A 17,725-nucleotide genomic window follows, 5' to 3' on the forward strand; every position below is an offset into this window, starting at 1 on the left:
AGATAAGAGCAGAACTAAATGAAATGGAAAATAAGAAAGCACTTGAAAAGATAAACAAGACCAAGAGCTGGTTTTTTGAGAAGATCAATAAAATTGACAAACCTTTAGCGAAACTAACAAAGAAAAAAAGAGAGAAGATGCAAATACACAAAATAAGAAAGGAGAAAGGTGATATAACCACTGACCCCACAGAAATATAGACTATCATAAGAGGATACTTTGAAAAACTATATTCCAACAAAAATGACAATTTAGAGGAAATGGACAAATTCCTAGAAACACATAAGCAACCCATATTGATGAAAGAAGAAATTGATGATCGTAACAAACCAAACACAGGCAGAGAGATAGAATCAGTCATTAAAAATCTCCCAGCTAAGAAGAGCCTAGGGCCAGACGGCTTCATAGGTGAATTCTACAAAACATTCCGGAAAGAGGTAACACCAATCTTGCTGAATCTATTCCAAAAAATTGAAACAGAAGGAACATTACCGAACTCCTTCTATGATGTCAACATTACCCTAGTACCAAAGCCAAACAAAACACCACAAGAAAGGAAAATTACAGACCAATTTCTCTAATGAACCTAGATGCAAAAATACTTAACAAAATACTTGCTAATCGTATTCAACAACACATTAAACGAATTATACACCACGACCAAGTGGGATTTATTCCAGGTATGCAAGGATGGTTCAACATTGATGTCGGGGTTCCTTTGGCTTTGCCCAGGCTGCTCAAGGTGGGGGGGGCTAGGCGGACACACAGCAGGCGCGAAGAATGCTGCGGAGATGGCAAATGGTGGCAATGTGCAGTCTGCTTTATTCAGGAAGTGCTGGACAATATATATTGTGGGGTGAGGGGACAGGGCAGGCAGGAGACACCATGTGGGGCATTGGTCAGTTGAAGCTAGTGGGAGTTAGGCGATGTGAAAGTTGGCCGGTGGGGACTGGCCGGTGGTCATTGGATGGCATGGCCCCAGCGAGGGGGAAGAGGGGGAGGCAGTAGGTCGGGCTCGGCGGTGAGGCAGGAACGGTCGGGAGGGTGTGGCTCGCCCATACCTCGGCGAAGAGCGGGCGGCCTGTTCACCAGACAGGGAGGGCGGGACTCACCCATGCCCCTGCGGAGAGCAGGAAGCCCATCCATTCTACTGGTTTCCCTAGCCCACTGTAGCTCACCTAGATAGCCTTCCCTCACAACATAAGAAAATCAAACAATGTAATACACCATATAAACAGATTGAAGGAAAAAAATCACATGATTATATCTATAGATGCAGAAAAAGCATTTGACAAAATACAGCACCATTTCTTGATAAAAACACTCCAAAAGATCGGAATACAAGGAAATTTTCTGAACATGGTATAAGAGTATATACGAAAAACCTAAAGCCAACATTGTTTACAATGGAGAAATCCTAAAATCCTTCCCTCTAAACTCAGGAACAAGACAAGGATGTCCATTGTCTCCACTCCTATTTAACATTGTCTTAGAAGTACTTGCTCAAGTACTGAGGAAAGAAACAGATATAAAAGCATTCAAATTGGAAAGGAAGAAGTCAAAATTTCATTATTTGCAGATGACATGATCCTATACATACAAAACCCTGAGAGATCTACAACAAAGCTTCTAGAACTCATAAATGAGTTTAGTAAAGTCGCAGGTTATAAGATCAATGTGCAAAAATCAGTAGCATTTCTGTACACCAATAATGAGCAAGATCAGTAGGAAATCAAGAAACAAATACCATTCACAATAGTAAATTTTTAAAAATCAAATACTTAGGAATAAATTTAACTAAAGAGGTAAAAAACTTATACACCGAGAACTATACAAGACTGTTCAAGGAAATCAAAGAAGACCTAAATAAATGGAAGAATATTCCTTGTTCATGGATAGGAAGACTGAATATTATTAAGATGTCTATCCTACCAAAACTGATCTACACATTCAATGCAATCCCAATAAAAATCAACACAGCCTTGTTTAAGGAACTAGAAAAACTAACTATGAAATTTATTTGGAAAGGAAAGAGACCCCGAATAGTCAAAGACATATTGAAAAAGAAAAACGAAATTGGAGGAATCACACTACCTGACTTCAAAACATACTACAAAGCTACAGTAGTGAAAACAGCATGGTATTGGCATAAGGAGAGACACACAGACCAATGGAATCGAATTGAAACCTCTGTTATAGAACCTCACATATATAGCCATATAATATTCGATAAAGCCACCAAACCCTCTCAACTGGGAGAGAGTGTCCTATTCAACAAATGGTGCCTGGAGAACTGGATAGCCATATGTAGAAGAATGAAAGAGGATTACCATCTCACACCTTATACAAAGATCAACTCAAGATGGATCAAAGACCTAAATATAAGAGCCAAGACCATAAAAACCTTAGAAAGCAGTGTAGGGAAACATCTACAGGACCTTGTAACAGGAAATGGATTCATGAATACCACACCAAAAGCACGAGCAGCAAAAGAACTAATAGATAAATGGGACTTTCTAAAAATTAAAGCCTTCTGCACCTCAAAGGAGTTTGTCAAGAAAGTAAAAAGGGGGAAACGGACTTTGGCCCAGTGGTTAGGGCGTCCGTCTACCATATGGGAGGTCCGCGGTTCAAACCCCGGGCCTCCTTGACCCGTGTGGAGCTGGCCCTGCGCAGTGCTGATGCGCGCAAGGAGTGCCGTGCCACGCAAGGGTGTCCCCACGTGGGGGAGCCCCACGCACAAGGAGTGCGCCCGTCCCACGCGCAAGGAGTGCGCCCGTGAGGAAAGCCGCCCAGCGTGAAAAGAAAGAGCAGCCTGCCCAGGAATGGCGCCGCCCACACTTCCCGTGCCGCTGACGACAACAGAAGCGGAAAAAGAAACAAGACGCAGCAAATAGACACCAAGAACAGACAACCAGGGGAGGGGGGGAAATTAAATAAATAAATAAATCTTTAAAAAAAAAAAAAAAAGAAAGTAAAAAGGGAGCCCACACAGTGGGAGAAAATATTTGGCAACCATATATCTGATAAGAAACTTATAACTTGCATATATAAAGGACTCCTATATCTTGAAAATAAAAAGATAAACAACCCATTTAAAATATGGGAAAAAGATTTAAACAGACACTTCTCCAAAGAAGAAATACACATGGCCAAACAGCACATGAAAAAATGCTCCAAATCTCTAGCTATCAGGGAAATGCAAATCAAAACTACAATGAGATACCATCTTACTCCCATAAGAGTGGCAGCTATGAAAAAAAACAGAAGAATACAAATGCTGGAGAGGATGTGAAGAAAGGGGAACACTCATCCACTGCTGGTGGGAATGCAGAAGGATCCAACCATTCTAGAGGACAGTTTGGCGGTTTCTCAAAAAACTAACCATAGATTTGCCATATGACCCAGCAATACCACTGCTGAGTATATACCCAGCAGAATTGAAAACAAGGACACAAACCGATATATGTACACCAATGTTCATAGCAGCATTGTTCACTATCACCAAAAGTTGGAATCAACCCAAATGCCCATCAACAGATGAGTGGATCAATAAAATGTGGTATATACACACAATGGAATACTACTCAGCTGTAAGAACAAATACACTACAAACACACATAATAGCATGGATGAATCTTGAAAACCTTATGTTGAGTGAAGCAACCCAGGCATTGAAGGACAAATACTACATGACTTCAATGATATGAAATAAGCAAGCTGCCTCAGAGAACTAGAGACTGAATGATAGACTTATAGGAAATCGGGGGGTGGAGGAAGGATGTGAGCTGACGTCTGCAGGGGTGGAATTTATGATCAGCTGGCGGTAAGTATAAACACAAAGAAGAGATAAAATGGGGGAAGAGGTTGCCTTTGGGTGGGGCTTTGCGGGTTTGAGGGGGGCTGGGGATGGGCGGATGGGTAATATTGCCCAAAAAGTGGGGGAAGGGAGGGGTAGCATGCGAACATAGGAGAGCGTCAGGTGTTGGTTGAGAGTAAAATGCTGAGAAAATCATATCAAAATATAATTAAGAGGGTTACCTGTTTAGGATGCTCGGACAGGATGGTCTGATGCGGGACGGGCTCCTGGGGAATGTCTGAGTGCTCATTTTGCCAGAGTGGGTGGTAGCATTGGGTAGAGACCCAAGTAGTAAGAGTGGGGATGGACCCACATCCTGGGGAGGGCTAATGCCATCAAATAGAGGGAACTGTATCTCTCGAGAGAAAGGGTGGCTCCCAGGGCATTGGGCCAGTTGAGCAAGTTAGGCCCTGAACACTGTTGCAAGTATCTCTGGAAGTGGCTCCTCGGGAAACGGAGGTTGACTCTCACTATGGGCACCAAGGGGATGGGAAAATAGATGTTAAATGTGTGGAACCAAGGTAAATGTGGGGTAAGAGAGGAGTTTTGCGAGAGTACACAAGGATGGATATAAAACATGCAATATTACACCATAAACATATAGGGGATGACAGACTGATAATGTAAACCATAATGTAAAACGTAGGTTAACTAACAATTTAGAAAACTGTATATCCTAAAGTATGCACCACAATGTAAGCACAGATGTCACCTTGTTTGAAAGCTATTGTCTCAGACTCTGTACATCACTTTAAGTAAATATGATGTGAATAAGTTGTAAGAGTATTGCTGTGGAAGGGACAAGGTTTTGTGGTGGATGTGTGGGAGTGCTGTATATTGTATATATGAATTGCCATGGTCTAGGGCTCTTGTGAAGAGAAGTTCAATAATTAGGGGAAAAAAAGATAAGATGTAGAATTTTTCCAAGTCAACACGTATTCTATATCTAACCTTTAAACCCATCGCTATATGCCATTTTGCTAGTAAGGGATCCTGACATTATATTGGGCTCCAATTTTCAGGAAGTTATGGGTCACAGAGTGGTTCAACGATGGCAGCAGAGGAATACTGGTATAGGATACTATTGACAGGTGATATGTGGCTGACAGGGAGCTATACAGGGCATATGTCCAGGGTGCATGGTAATGTTTTTATATACTCATAGTGGCAACAATTAAAAACTACAGCTGGGGGGGTACTGGGTTCCTGGCTGGGGGTGCTCTGTCGTGGTTCCTAGGGGAGCAGCGGCAGTCCCTAGGTGCAATGGCAAGGACCGGGAAGGAATGAGGGTCCAACAGTAAGCCCCCGATACTAATGACTATGCTTGTGAGCCTATATGCCTGAAATGAGAACAAGGCCTAGAGAAGCACTGTACTTGGGAATTTCCTCCTGACAGCCTTCATGTTACTCAAATGTGGCCAGTCTCGAAGCCAAACTCAGCATATAAATGCATTGCCTTCCCCCCAGCATGGGACATGACACCCAGGGATGAGCCTCCCTGGCACCGAGGGATCACTACCAAGTACCAACTGATGATGCAACTTGAAAATGACCTTGAATTGAAGGTTCAATGCTGATCAGCAGAATATCCCTGTCTACATATAATAACATGACTTTAAAATGCTGTTTGACCTAATGTAAGAGGGAAAAGGAAAGGAGAAATGAGTTTATATGGCTACGAGTCTCTAAAAAAGAGTCTGGAGGCTGTCAGAAGGATTGCCCTTATGCACAACTGAGCAGAGTCTAAGAGACAGATAAAGTAGATACAATCCCCAGGTATTGGTTCCTTGGAGGGCTAAAGAGACGCACGGGTTCTATGGTCATGGCAGAAGGAGTTCACTGCCATGTCAGATGGCCCTTCTTTGGAGCTGGTGTTTCTGCGTCATGAAACTGGACTCAGATGGGATCTCTTTTCATAAGACTTTCATGCTACTTTACTGGAATTGTAGTTGGTGTTGGGGTTTAAGATATAATTAGGGGATTTGAATCTCTGGACTGACTATGGTAGCCAGACCCTGAGCCTCAACAGACTCCAGCTCCTACAATCGGATTTATTGGACTCATTTCACTCAGCTAAGATGGAGCTGAAGAAGGACAACCACCACACCATGGAGCCTAGAGTGCCTACAACTGAAAGCAGGAGGATTGCATCCAGTATCCATGTGGAATCTGAGCCTCCTCTTGACATAGAGGTGCAATGGACACAACCAATCCAAGGTCCACAGAGAAAAGGTGGCATTGGAGTGGGAAAAGTGGACATGGTGGCTGATGTGTATGGGGAATGGCAGGAAGAGATGAGATGTGGAGGTGCCTTTGGGACTTGGAGTTGCCCTGGACGGTGCTTCAGGGGCAATCACCGGACATTGTAAATCCTCCCAGGGCCCACTGGATGGAATGGGGGAGAGTATGGGCCATGATGTGGACCATTGCCCATGAGGTGCAGAGATGCCCAGAGATCTATTTACCAAATGCAATGGATGTGTCATGATGATGGGAGTGAATGTTGCTGGGGGGTGGGGGGGAGTGGTGGGGTGGGGGTGGTGGATTGAATGGGACTTCATATTTTTTTTAATGTAATATTTTTACAAAATCAATTAAAAAATGCTACATTTTCTTCCATTATTAATCACAAGAGTTCCATAGTAGAATATCAGTAAGCCCACTCTAATCCATACTCCATTTCTCCATCCTGTGGACCCTGGGATGGTTATGTCCACTCCACCTCTATATTGAGAGGGGGCTTAGAATTCACATGGATGATGGATGCAATTCTCCTGCTTGCCATTGTAGGCACTCTTGGCTCCCTGTTGTGGTGGTTGACCTTCACCTCCCTGTTAGATGGCTGGGGTAAGTCCAAAAAACCAGAGGGTAGGAATTGCAATTCTGTTGATGCTCAGGGCCTGGCTATCATATGGACAGTCCAGAAATTCAGGTGCCCTGAGTATACACCAAACCCCAGTTCCAGTAAAAGTAAAAGGAGAGACCTGTGAACAAAGATCACATCTGAGTTCAACTCCATCACACTCAGGAACAAAAACCCCAAAGTAGGGCCAACTGACATGGCACTGTCCTCCATCTGTCATGACCGTATAACATGTGGGTCTCTGTAGCCTTCAGAAGAACCAATACCTGGGTTTTTATCTACTTTGGCTATCTCTGGAACCCTGCTGAGGCATGTATAAGGGTGACCCCTCTGTTGACTTCGCAACTCCTTTTTGTAGACTCATAGCCATATAACTCACTTGTCCTTTCCATTTCCCCCTTTTTATTCAAGGTCAAAAAGCATTTTTAACACCTGATATTACATGTGGGCTGAGATATTCTGCTGCTCTGTGTTGACCCCTTTATTCAAGGTCATTTTCTAGTTACATCATCAGCTGGTACTTGGTAGTAATCCTTTGGTGCCAGGGAGACTCATCCCTGGGAGTCATGTCCCATGCTGGGGGAAGGTAATGCACTTACATCCTGAGTTTGGCTTCAAGAGTGGCCACATTTGAGAAACATGGAGGCTCTCAGGAGGTAACTCTTAGGCACCCTGCAGCTCTAGGCCTAGTTCTTATTTCAGGTGCACAGGCTCACAAGCATAGTCATTAGTATCAAGGGCTAATTGTTGGACCATCCTTCTTTATTGGTTTTAGCCATTGCACTCGGGCGATTGTTGCTGTTCCATTGGGGAATGTGATAGTGCTCCCCTGCCTAGGAATTCAGCACTCCATCAGTTGTCATTTTTAACTGTAACCTCTTTGAAAATATCCAAACATTTTTATGAACCCTCAACAATGTACTCACTATCAATAACACCCCACACCAGGATTCCTCCACTGCCATAGTTGAACCTCTCTGTGGTCCAAAACGTCTTTGAAATGAAGGCTAATATATTGGCAGGTTCCATTAATAGTAAAATGGAATATAGTGATGGGTTTAAAGGTTAGATATAGGAAACATACTAATTTAGAAAAAAATAAAGTAAAAATAAATTGGGGTATCAAAAAATTAAAAAATGGAAAAGCTTTGTGTTTTGTTTTGCCTTTTATCACAGCAATAACTGTTGTCCTGCAGGTACAGTGGCAAGGCAAATTCTTCCATTTATTCCACAGTGTCTACATCCTTTCTTTTTCTTTTTCTTTTCTAATTATTGTTTGTCTTCACAAAGGTTTTAGATCACAGTAATTCATATATACAATGTATGGTACTCCCACATATCCAGCATCGAACACTTTGTCCCTTCCCCAGCAATGATCTTTTTACATGTTCATATTATATTTGCTGCAACTGATATACAGATATTGAGACAATAGCTTTCAAACAACATTATACTTGGGTTTGCATTATGGTTTATATTTTAGGCTGTACAGTTTTCTAAAATTTTACTTGTCTTATATTTTACATTATGATTTACATTTTACCCCATAAGCTATCATATATTTTTGGTGTAATTCAATATGCCCTATATCCATCTTTGCATAATCTTGTGGAATACTTCCATTGACCCACAATTACACTGATTCCATCTATTCAATACCTCTTTCCCCCTCCCCTCAGGGACCACAGTGACAATCAATCTTCATTACTTGAAAGATCATATTCAGAGATACTTGACACAATGTTGAGGGTTTGACATGCTCAACTGCCCTAACCCATTGGGAGCCACTAAATCTATCGAGAGATACAATTCCCTCTATTTGAGAACATCAGTCTTTACCAGCATGTGGGTATACCTCCACTCTCATTGTATGGGTCTCCATCCAGTGATATAACCCATTATCACAAAATGAGCACTCACACACTCCCTGGAAGCCTTCCCTGTGTCAGGTTCTCCCCTTTAAGCATCTTAAAAAGGTAACCTTCCTTATTATATTTTTGAAAGTTTTCTCAACATATACTTTCAACCTCCTATGTTCAAATGTTACCCCCATCCTCCCCTCAATTTCTTGGGCCATCTTACTCATCCTCCCATCCCTAGGCCTCCTCAAGCCCACAAAGCCCCACTGAAACGTATCCCTATGCCCCCATTCTATGCTTTCCTTGTACAAATAATTACCTCCAGCTTATCACAGATTTCATCCAGGTAGATGTCAGCTCATAACCTTCCTCTACCCCCCCCCCAGATTCCTTTAAGCCTATCATCCAGTCTCTAGCTCCCTGAGACAGATTACTTACTTATTTCATATCAGAGAGGTCATGTAGTATTTGTTCTTCAATGCCTGGGTTGCTTCACTCAACATAAGGTTCTCAAGATTCATCCATGTTATTACGTCTGTTTGTACTGTATTCGTTCTTATACCTGAGTAGTGTATACATACCACATTTTATTTATCCATTCATCTGTTGATGGGCATTTAGGTTGATTTCAACTTTTGGCAATAATGAATATTGCTGCTATGAACATAGGTATGCATATATCTGTTTGTGGCCTTGTTTTCAGTTCTAATGGTTATATACCCATCAGTGGCATTGCTGGGTCATATGGTAAATCTATAGCTAGTTTTTTGAGAAACCACCAAACTGTCCCCCAGAATGGCTGGATCCTTCTGCAGTCCCACCAGCAGTGAATGAGTGTTCCCATTCCTCCACATCCTCTCCAGCACTTGTAGTCTTGTTTTTTTCATAGCTGCCAATCTTATGGGAGTAAAATGGTATCTCACTGTAGTTTTGATTTTCATTTCCCTAACAGCTAGTGATATTGAGCATCTTTTCATGTGCTTTTTAGCCATTTGTATTTCTTCTTTGGAGAAGTGTCTGTTCAAATCTTTTTCCCATTTTGTAAATGGGTTGTTTGTCTTTTTATTTTCAAGATATAGTGTCAATGGTGGCTCATGAAGAAATGAAAAAGTCATGCAGATCGGGGTTCGGGGGATCAGAACAACTGCTACTGACACGTTTATTGTACCAAGTTATAGTATTTGTACAATTCCAAACAATTTTCTGTTTAGCAAAAAGACCCTAGTAACCCTATAATTAAAAACTTGGCAAACACTACACACATTCATCTTAACATGTATCTACACAATGAGGAACAAGAAGTCATCGTCTCCTTTCACTGACTTTTTCTGATCCATTTATTTCCATGCCAACTGAAAACAGTTCTGATTAAAGCAGTCGTGTCAAGTATCCCAGCATGCTTTATGCTGGCTAATACTCCAACATGTCCCCCTTTTATTTTATAGCAAGGTAACTGTGCCTGTCTTAAGTTGTCTTCCTCTGAAGATCTTACCCATTATTGACTACCAGTTAAGCGCCTACTATGGGGGGCTGTTGTTGTCTTAATATGGCTTGAGATGCAGAATGTCATTCCATATGATGTTTTGCCACCAACCAAGATTTCCATACTATTAGTATCACTAAGAACAGTAAACATTACATGATAAGGTCATGAAATGTAGGAATCCATTTTTTCCACCAAGAGACAGGATTTAATGATATTAATTCTTTAGTCATTTCCTTCCACATATCTGATGTTTCTATCTCTAAATTTGATTGAGACATTAATATAGATTTCTGTTGCAATGCCTGAATTTTCTGAGTTATATTAGAACGTTGATAGTCTAACAAATGTTTTCTAATACTATTTCATTCCTCTGAATCATTCCATTTTAAAGGAGTAGCACAAAAAGTACTTTGATTATAATCACATTTTAAAGCTAATTGCATTTGCATATTATATACTGTATCCCCAATATATGTTACAGCCTTTTCCAGATCATTAACATGGTTGGATAATTCCATCAATTTTTGTTTGACTTTGCCACATATCTGAGGAATTTCTATGCCAAGCTTGCATGTATGTTGCTGTTTTTATCCCATTGTGCAAAGCAATGCCAGCAACACTAGCTGCAGTAATAATACCTATGAGTCCAATAATTTCTGCTATTATCAATCCAATAAATTTTTTTGTCATTTTAATGTAATGATGTAGAAAGTCCCAAAGTACACTAGATTCCACTGACAGCTGCCAGGGTCTTTCCAAATCAACAGGAAGCCAGACTCCACATCATCTTCTAGTGAGAATAATGCTGCTATTTGGATGCTGTAGAAAATTCCATGTTCCTAGCCTTAGACAAGTAAAAAGCTTACAATCCTTACAAATAAACAGAGAATCATTAAAAGTAAAATTTCCAACAACTACCACAGGATCACACACACAAGCTTGAATATGAACACTGCTATGAGTAGATGTACTAAAAGTTGCTTTTTTAGTAATAACCGTAACAGGGGCCATCCAAACATCCATTGAAGCCATAGCTAAAATCCATCTCCATGAGGTATTTTGATAAGGAAATCCTTTTGCTTCCAATCGAGCATTAGGAAGCCATTTTCCTAAAGGGGCATTTATTATTGATATTTGTTTCCCTGTAAAATTTCCATTACTGTCACCCACAGGTTACACCATAGGGATACTAACAAATGTGATACCTTCAGAATCATTGGTGACAGTACAGTGATCCAATATAGCACAGTATGCCCAACCTTTTGTGTGATCAGATTTTATTCCTACACAAGAACGATTGGAAGAATGTCCATGAGTCACAATTAGAGACACATAGGAGATGGCTGAAAAAAATATACATATCAAACTTGAAGTTTCACATGAAGTTCTAAAGAAGCGCTGAGGCCGGTCTCAAAGCCAAACTCAGCATGTAAATGTGTTGCCTTCCCCCCAGCGTGGGACATAACTCCCAGGGATGAGCCGCCCTGGTGCCAAGGGATTACTACCAAGTACCAGCTGATGATGTAACTAGAAAATGACCTTGAATAAAAGGGTAAACTCGGATGAGCAGAATATCTCAGTCTACATATAACACCAGGAGTTAAAAATGCTTTTTGACCTGAATCAAAGGGGGAAATGGAAAGGACAAATGAGTTTATATGGATATGAGTCTCCAAAAAGAGCCAGGAGGTTATCAGAGGGGTTGCTCTTATGCACACCTCAGCAGAGTCCCAGAGACAGATAAAGTAGATACAACCCCAGGTATTGGTTCTTCTGAGGGCTACAGAGACCCACAGGTTCTATGGTCATGGCAGATGGAGTTCAGTGCCATGTCAGTTGGCCCTACTTTGGAGTTTGTGTTTCTGTGTGATGGAGCTGGACTCAGATGTGATCTTTGTTCACAAGCCTCTCCTGTTACTTTTACCAGAACTGTAATTGGTGCTGGGGTTTAATATATACCCAGGGGACCTGAATCTCTGGAGTGACCATGTGATAGCCAGGCCCTGAGCCTCAACAGACTTCAGCTGCTACACTCTGGTTTATTGGACTTACTCCACTCCTCTAACATGGAGTTGAAAAAGGTCAACCACCACAACAGGGAGGCAAGAGTGCCTACAACTGAAAGCAGGAGAATTGCATCCAGCATCCATGTGGAATCTAAGCCCCCTTTTGATATAGATGTGGAGTGGACACAACCATTCTAAGTTCCACAGGATGGAGGAATAGAGTATGGATTAGAGTAGACTTACTGATATTCTATTAATGAACTCTTGTGATTAGTAATCGAGGAAAATGTGGCATTAGTGTGGAGAAAGTGGTCATGGTGGCTGCTGGGGGTAGGGAATGGGAGGAAGAGATGAGATGTGGGACCATTTTCAGGACTTGGAGTTGTCCTGGGTGGTGCTGCTGGGACAGTTACCAGACACTGTATGTCCTCCCATGGCCCACTGGGTGGAATGTGGGAGAGTGAGGGTTATGATGTGGATCATTGACCATGAGGTGCAGCAGTGCTCAGAGATGTATTCCCCAAATACAAAGAATGTCTCATGATGATGGAGGAGATTGTTGTTATGAGGGGAGGAGTGGGTTGAGGGGGGTGGGGGATATATGGAGACCTCATATTTTTTTAATGTAATATTAAAAAAAAAATAAAGAAAAATAATAATAAAGTAAAAAAAAATAAAGAAGCACTGAGACAAAGGGTGCGCTGGATAACAGGTAAGGACACATTATAGAATAAAACTTCCTCCATAGGTTGCAAAGGCTGCCAGTTATAATATGGACGAGGGAAATAACCGGTATGGTTAATTAAACCAGGAAAAGGAGAATCTTCCCATATTACTGTTTGCAATAAGGGTGGATTGGGAATATAAGCCCAATAAGTATAATTCATGGAATTACTCACACAACTAATCCTGATAATGTATGCGACAAGCAGGAATCCATTCTTCAGTTCCATTTCCTGTAATAACAAGAGCATACCCACAACCCCAAACCTTTACTTGTCCCTGACACCAGCGGTTAACATGAATATTCAAATAGAAAATAGGCTGTAATAATGATTCCTTCTTGTATTGGTTATACCAGAAACGTTCAGCAGCAGTTAATTTATCCTGTTAATCACAATTTAATAAATTCAAAGTAAGCAAACCCTTAATAAAACAGTTTTTGGTTATTTCAGTTGATTTACATTAAACAATTCCTCTTCCTCATTTCCCCCTTTTATTTTATATTTAGCAAGATATGCCTTTAAGGTCTCATTTTTCTTTTCAACTATAGCTTGTCCGTGAGGATTATATGGAATACCATGTACTAAAGAGATACCCCAATAAGTACAAAATTTCTGAAATTTAACAGTTGTATAAGATGACACATTGTCAGTTTTAATTTGAGTAGGAATGCCCATGATATTAAAACAGAATATACAGTGCTGTATGACATGTGAAACAGTTTCACCAGACAATGCTGAAGCCCATGTAAAATCACTATAAGTATCCTCAGTAACATGTATATAAGAAAAACGATGAAAGGCTGAATAATGAGTGACATTCATTTGCCATATTTGTCCACTATATTGTCCCCATATAATTACTCCTATTGGTAAAGATATATGAGAAGAAGCAGAACAGGAGGAATGCTATTGAATTATAGACTTGAATTGCTGTGCAGTTAGTGAAGGAAAATGTTTCAGGTCTTTTCCATTTATATACAAGAGATGATGAAAAGTGGAAGGAGATAAGGAAGTAAAAGAAGAAATGAGCTGATCTATGGTTTGATTTCCATGGACCAAAGGTCCAGGTAAATTGTTATGAGCTCAAATGTGTGTAATATATAATTTTTGTTGACATTTTTGAAGAACCTGTTGTAAGGACAATAATATATCGATAGATTCCATTCCATATATATTAGTATCAAGAACCTTTTATACAGAAATACAGACATATCCTTAATCAGTAATGACGTTAATAGGCTGAGTTACATCCTGTAATAACTGAATAACAGCTGCCATCTCAGCTTATCGGGGCATAGGATAAGTTTCTTGTAAGATTTTACTGGTAGGTCCATGATAACATGCTTTTCCTTTTCCATTACCATGTGTAAAATAATTAGGCCCATCAATCAGGACATCAGAAATTATTTGATTGCATACAAAAGATGCCATTTTGAAGAATCGTACAGGTTTATTTTATGGGAAATGATTATCAGTTTGTCCCAGGAAATCAGTAAGAACTATTTGCATACACATGCTATTTTCTAATAAATGATTTATCTCCTTTTTTGTTAATGATATAAGAATATCAGGATCCTTTGCACACAATTTCTTTACATGCTTTCTTCCTTTTTCATTTTCTTTATTTGGAAGATAGAGACATTCAATAATAAATCTATTTGATATATAATTCCAGTAGGAGAATACTTGGTAGGAAAAATAAGCAGCTGCATAGGCAACTGGGGATCAATCCTTTGAGTAAAAGCGTGAGCTATCCATTGATCCACTAATTGTAATTCTTGTTCTGCTAAAGCAGTTAAAGTCCTAGGGCTATTTAGATCTGAGCTTCCCTCTAAAATATGAAATAAATTTTGTAATTGGTAATTAGGAATACCAAAAGTATGACACGAATGATCTCTTCTTATAGATATTTTTGCGGAGGTAATAGTGGTTTCTTGTAATTTATATCCCAAATAATCCATGGGATATGTATCTTGTACTTTAACTGGATGGAGCAATACACAAACCATATTCAGATAACTGAAGCACAGCTTGTTCAAATATTTGCTGTAGAAGTTTATCTGGTTCTGCAGCAAATAAAATTTCATCCATATAGTGAATTATATATGGTGAAGGAAATTGTTATTGAACTCATTGTAAAGGTTGATTTACAAAATGTTGACATAAAGTAGGACTATTCATCATTCCCTGTGATAATACAGTCCACTTATATCTTGCAGCAGGCTGCATATAATTTATACTTGGCAAAGTAAAAGCAAATTTTTCTTTATCTTGGTCTTGTAAAGGAATTGTAAAAAAAAACCTTTAAATCTATTATTTTGAGTTTCCAATTTTTTGGAATCATATAAGGAGAGGGTAGTCAGGTTGCAAAGGACCCATAGGCTCCAATACTTTATTTACTCCTCAGAGATCAGTCAACATTCTCCATCTACCTGACTTCTTTTTTATGACAATGTTGAATTCCAAGGACTTGTTGAGGGTTCAATATGTCCTTCAGCTAGTTGCCCTGTAATGATTATTTGCAAAGCTTCTAATTTCTCTTTCGTTAAGGGCCATTGTTCAATCCAAACAGGAATAGGAATTCTTTATATATGCAAGATATACATCTCCTATCAGATATATGGTTACCAAATACTTTCTCCCATTGTGTAGGCTCTCTTTTCACTTTCTTGACAAACTCCTTTGAGGTGCAGAATACCTTAATTTTGAGGATGTCCAGTTTATTCTTTGGCTGCTTGAGCTTTGGGTGTGAAGTTCATGAGGCCATTTCCTATTACAAGGTGCTGTAGATAGTTGTCTTATAGCTTTCCAAAGTCTTTATGGTCTTGGCTCTTATATTTAGGTCTTCGACCGACTTGAGTTGATTTTTGTATAAGGTGTGAGTTGGTAATCCTCTTTCTTTTTTTTACATGTGGATATCCAGTTCTCCAGGCACCATTTGTTGAAGAGGCCATTCTGTCCCAGTTGAGAGGATTTGGTGGCCTTGTCAAATAACATATGGCTGTATATATGAGGATCTATATCAGAACTCTAAATTCGGTTCCATTGGTCAGTGTGTCTATCCTTGTGCCAATACCATGCTGTTTTCACTACTGTAGCTTTGTAGTATGTTTTGAAGTCAGGCACTGTGGTTCCTCCAATTTCATTTTTCTTTTTCAATATGTCTTTGGCTATTCGGGGCCTCTTTCCTTTCCAAATGAGTTTCATAGTTAGTTTTTCTAGTTCATTAAAGAATGCTGTGTTGATTTTAATTGGGATTGCATTGAATGTGCAGGTCAGTTTTGGTAGGATAGGCATCTTAATAATATTTAGTCTTCCTATCCATGAACAAGGAATATTCTTCCATTTATTTAGGTCTTCTTTGATTTCCTTGAACAGTGTTGTGTAGTTTTCTGTGTATAAGCCTTTTACCTCTTTAGTTAAATTTATTCCTAAGTATTTGACTTTTTATTCACTATTGTAAAGGGTATTTGTTTCTTGATTGCCTCTCGAGATTGCTCATTATTGGTGTACAGAAATGCTACTGATATTTGTGCATTGATGTCATAACCTGTGACTTTACTGAACTCATTTATGAATTCTAGAAGCTTTCTTGTAGACTTCTCAGGGTTTTCAATGTATAGGATCATGTCATCTAGAAATAATGAAATGTTCACTTCTTCCTTACCTATTTGTATCTTTTTTATATCTGGTTCTTGCCTCAATTATTGAGCAAGTACTTCTAAGACTATGTTAAAAAGAAGGGGTGTCTTGTTCCTGATCTTAGAGGAAAATATTTAAGATTTCACCATTGCAAATGATGTTAGCTGTGGGTTTTTCATATATACCCTTTATCCTGTTCAGAAAGTTTCCTTCTATTCTGATCTTTTGCAGTCTTTTTATCAAGAAAGGGTACTTTATTTTGTCAAATGCTTTTCCTGCATCTATAGATATGATCATGTGATTTTTTTTCCTTCAATCTATTTAAATGACGTATTACATTAAGTGATTTTCTTATGTGGAATCATCCTTGCATACCAAGAATTAATCCCACTTTGTCATGGTGTATAATTCATTTAATGTGTTTTTGAATATGATTAGCAAGTATTTTGTTGAGGATTTTCATGTCTAGATTCATTAGAGAGATTGGTTTGTAAATTTCCTTCCTTGTGGTATCTTCATTTGGCTTTGGTACTAGAGTAAAGTTGGCATCGTAGAATGAGTTAGGCAATGTTCCTACTGTTTTGATTTTTTGGAAGAGTTTCAGCAAGATTGGTGTTAGTGTTTTTCTGGAATGTTTAGTAGAATTCATCTGTGAAGCCATCTGGCAGAGGGCTCCTCTTTGTTGGGAGATTTCTATGACACTTTCTATCTCTTTACTTGTGATTGGTTTGTTGAGATCATCAATTTCTTCATTCGCCAGTGTAGGCTGCTTATGTTTCTAGGAATTTGACCATTTCCTCTAAATCACCCTTATTGTTGGAATATAGTTTTTCAAAGTATCCCGTTATGATAGTCTTTATTTCTGTGGCATCAGTGGTGATCTCTCCTTTCTCATTTCTTATTTTGTGTATTTGCATCTTCTCTCTTTTTTTCTTTGTTAGTCTAGCTAAGGGTTTGTCAATTTTATTGATCTTCTCAAAGAACCAGCTCTTTGTTTTATTTTTTCAAGTGCTTTTTTATTTTCCATTTCATTTAGTTCTGCTCTGGTCTTTGTTATTTCTTCTTCCTTTGAGGTTATTTGGTTTTTGTTTCTTTTTTACTAATTCCTCCAAGTGCGCAGTTGGTTCTTCAATTTTAGCTCTTTCTTCTCTTTTGATGTATGAATTTTTCACCATAAATTTCCCTCTCAGTACTGCTTTTGCTGCATCCCATAAGTTTGGATATATTGTGTTATCATTTTTATTAGTTTCAAGGTAGTTATTAATTTCTTTGGAGATTTCCTCCT

The 17,725-nt window shown here is 39.3% G+C and overlaps 1 protein-coding gene and 1 pseudogene across 1 annotated transcript in view; both read left to right on the forward strand.

Annotated features, from left to right (window-relative positions):
* The window catches only part of LOC101444258 (zinc finger protein 596-like), a 94,672-nt gene extending 84,977 nt beyond the window's left edge, over nucleotides 1-9,695 (forward strand). The window contains exon 6 of the mRNA XM_071209709.1: nucleotides 9,655-9,695. The gene's annotated coding sequence lies outside the window, so the exon portion shown is untranslated. The remainder of the gene's footprint in view (nucleotides 1-9,654) is intronic.
* The window catches only part of LOC101446355 (rho-associated protein kinase 2-like), a 342,498-nt pseudogene that overhangs the window by 156,287 nt on the left and 168,486 nt on the right, over nucleotides 1-17,725 (forward strand).

The sequence above is a fragment of the Dasypus novemcinctus genome, chromosome 19 (genome assembly GCF_030445035.2).
Source record: "Dasypus novemcinctus isolate mDasNov1 chromosome 19, mDasNov1.1.hap2, whole genome shotgun sequence".
NCBI lineage: Eukaryota > Metazoa > Chordata > Mammalia > Cingulata > Dasypodidae > Dasypus > Dasypus novemcinctus.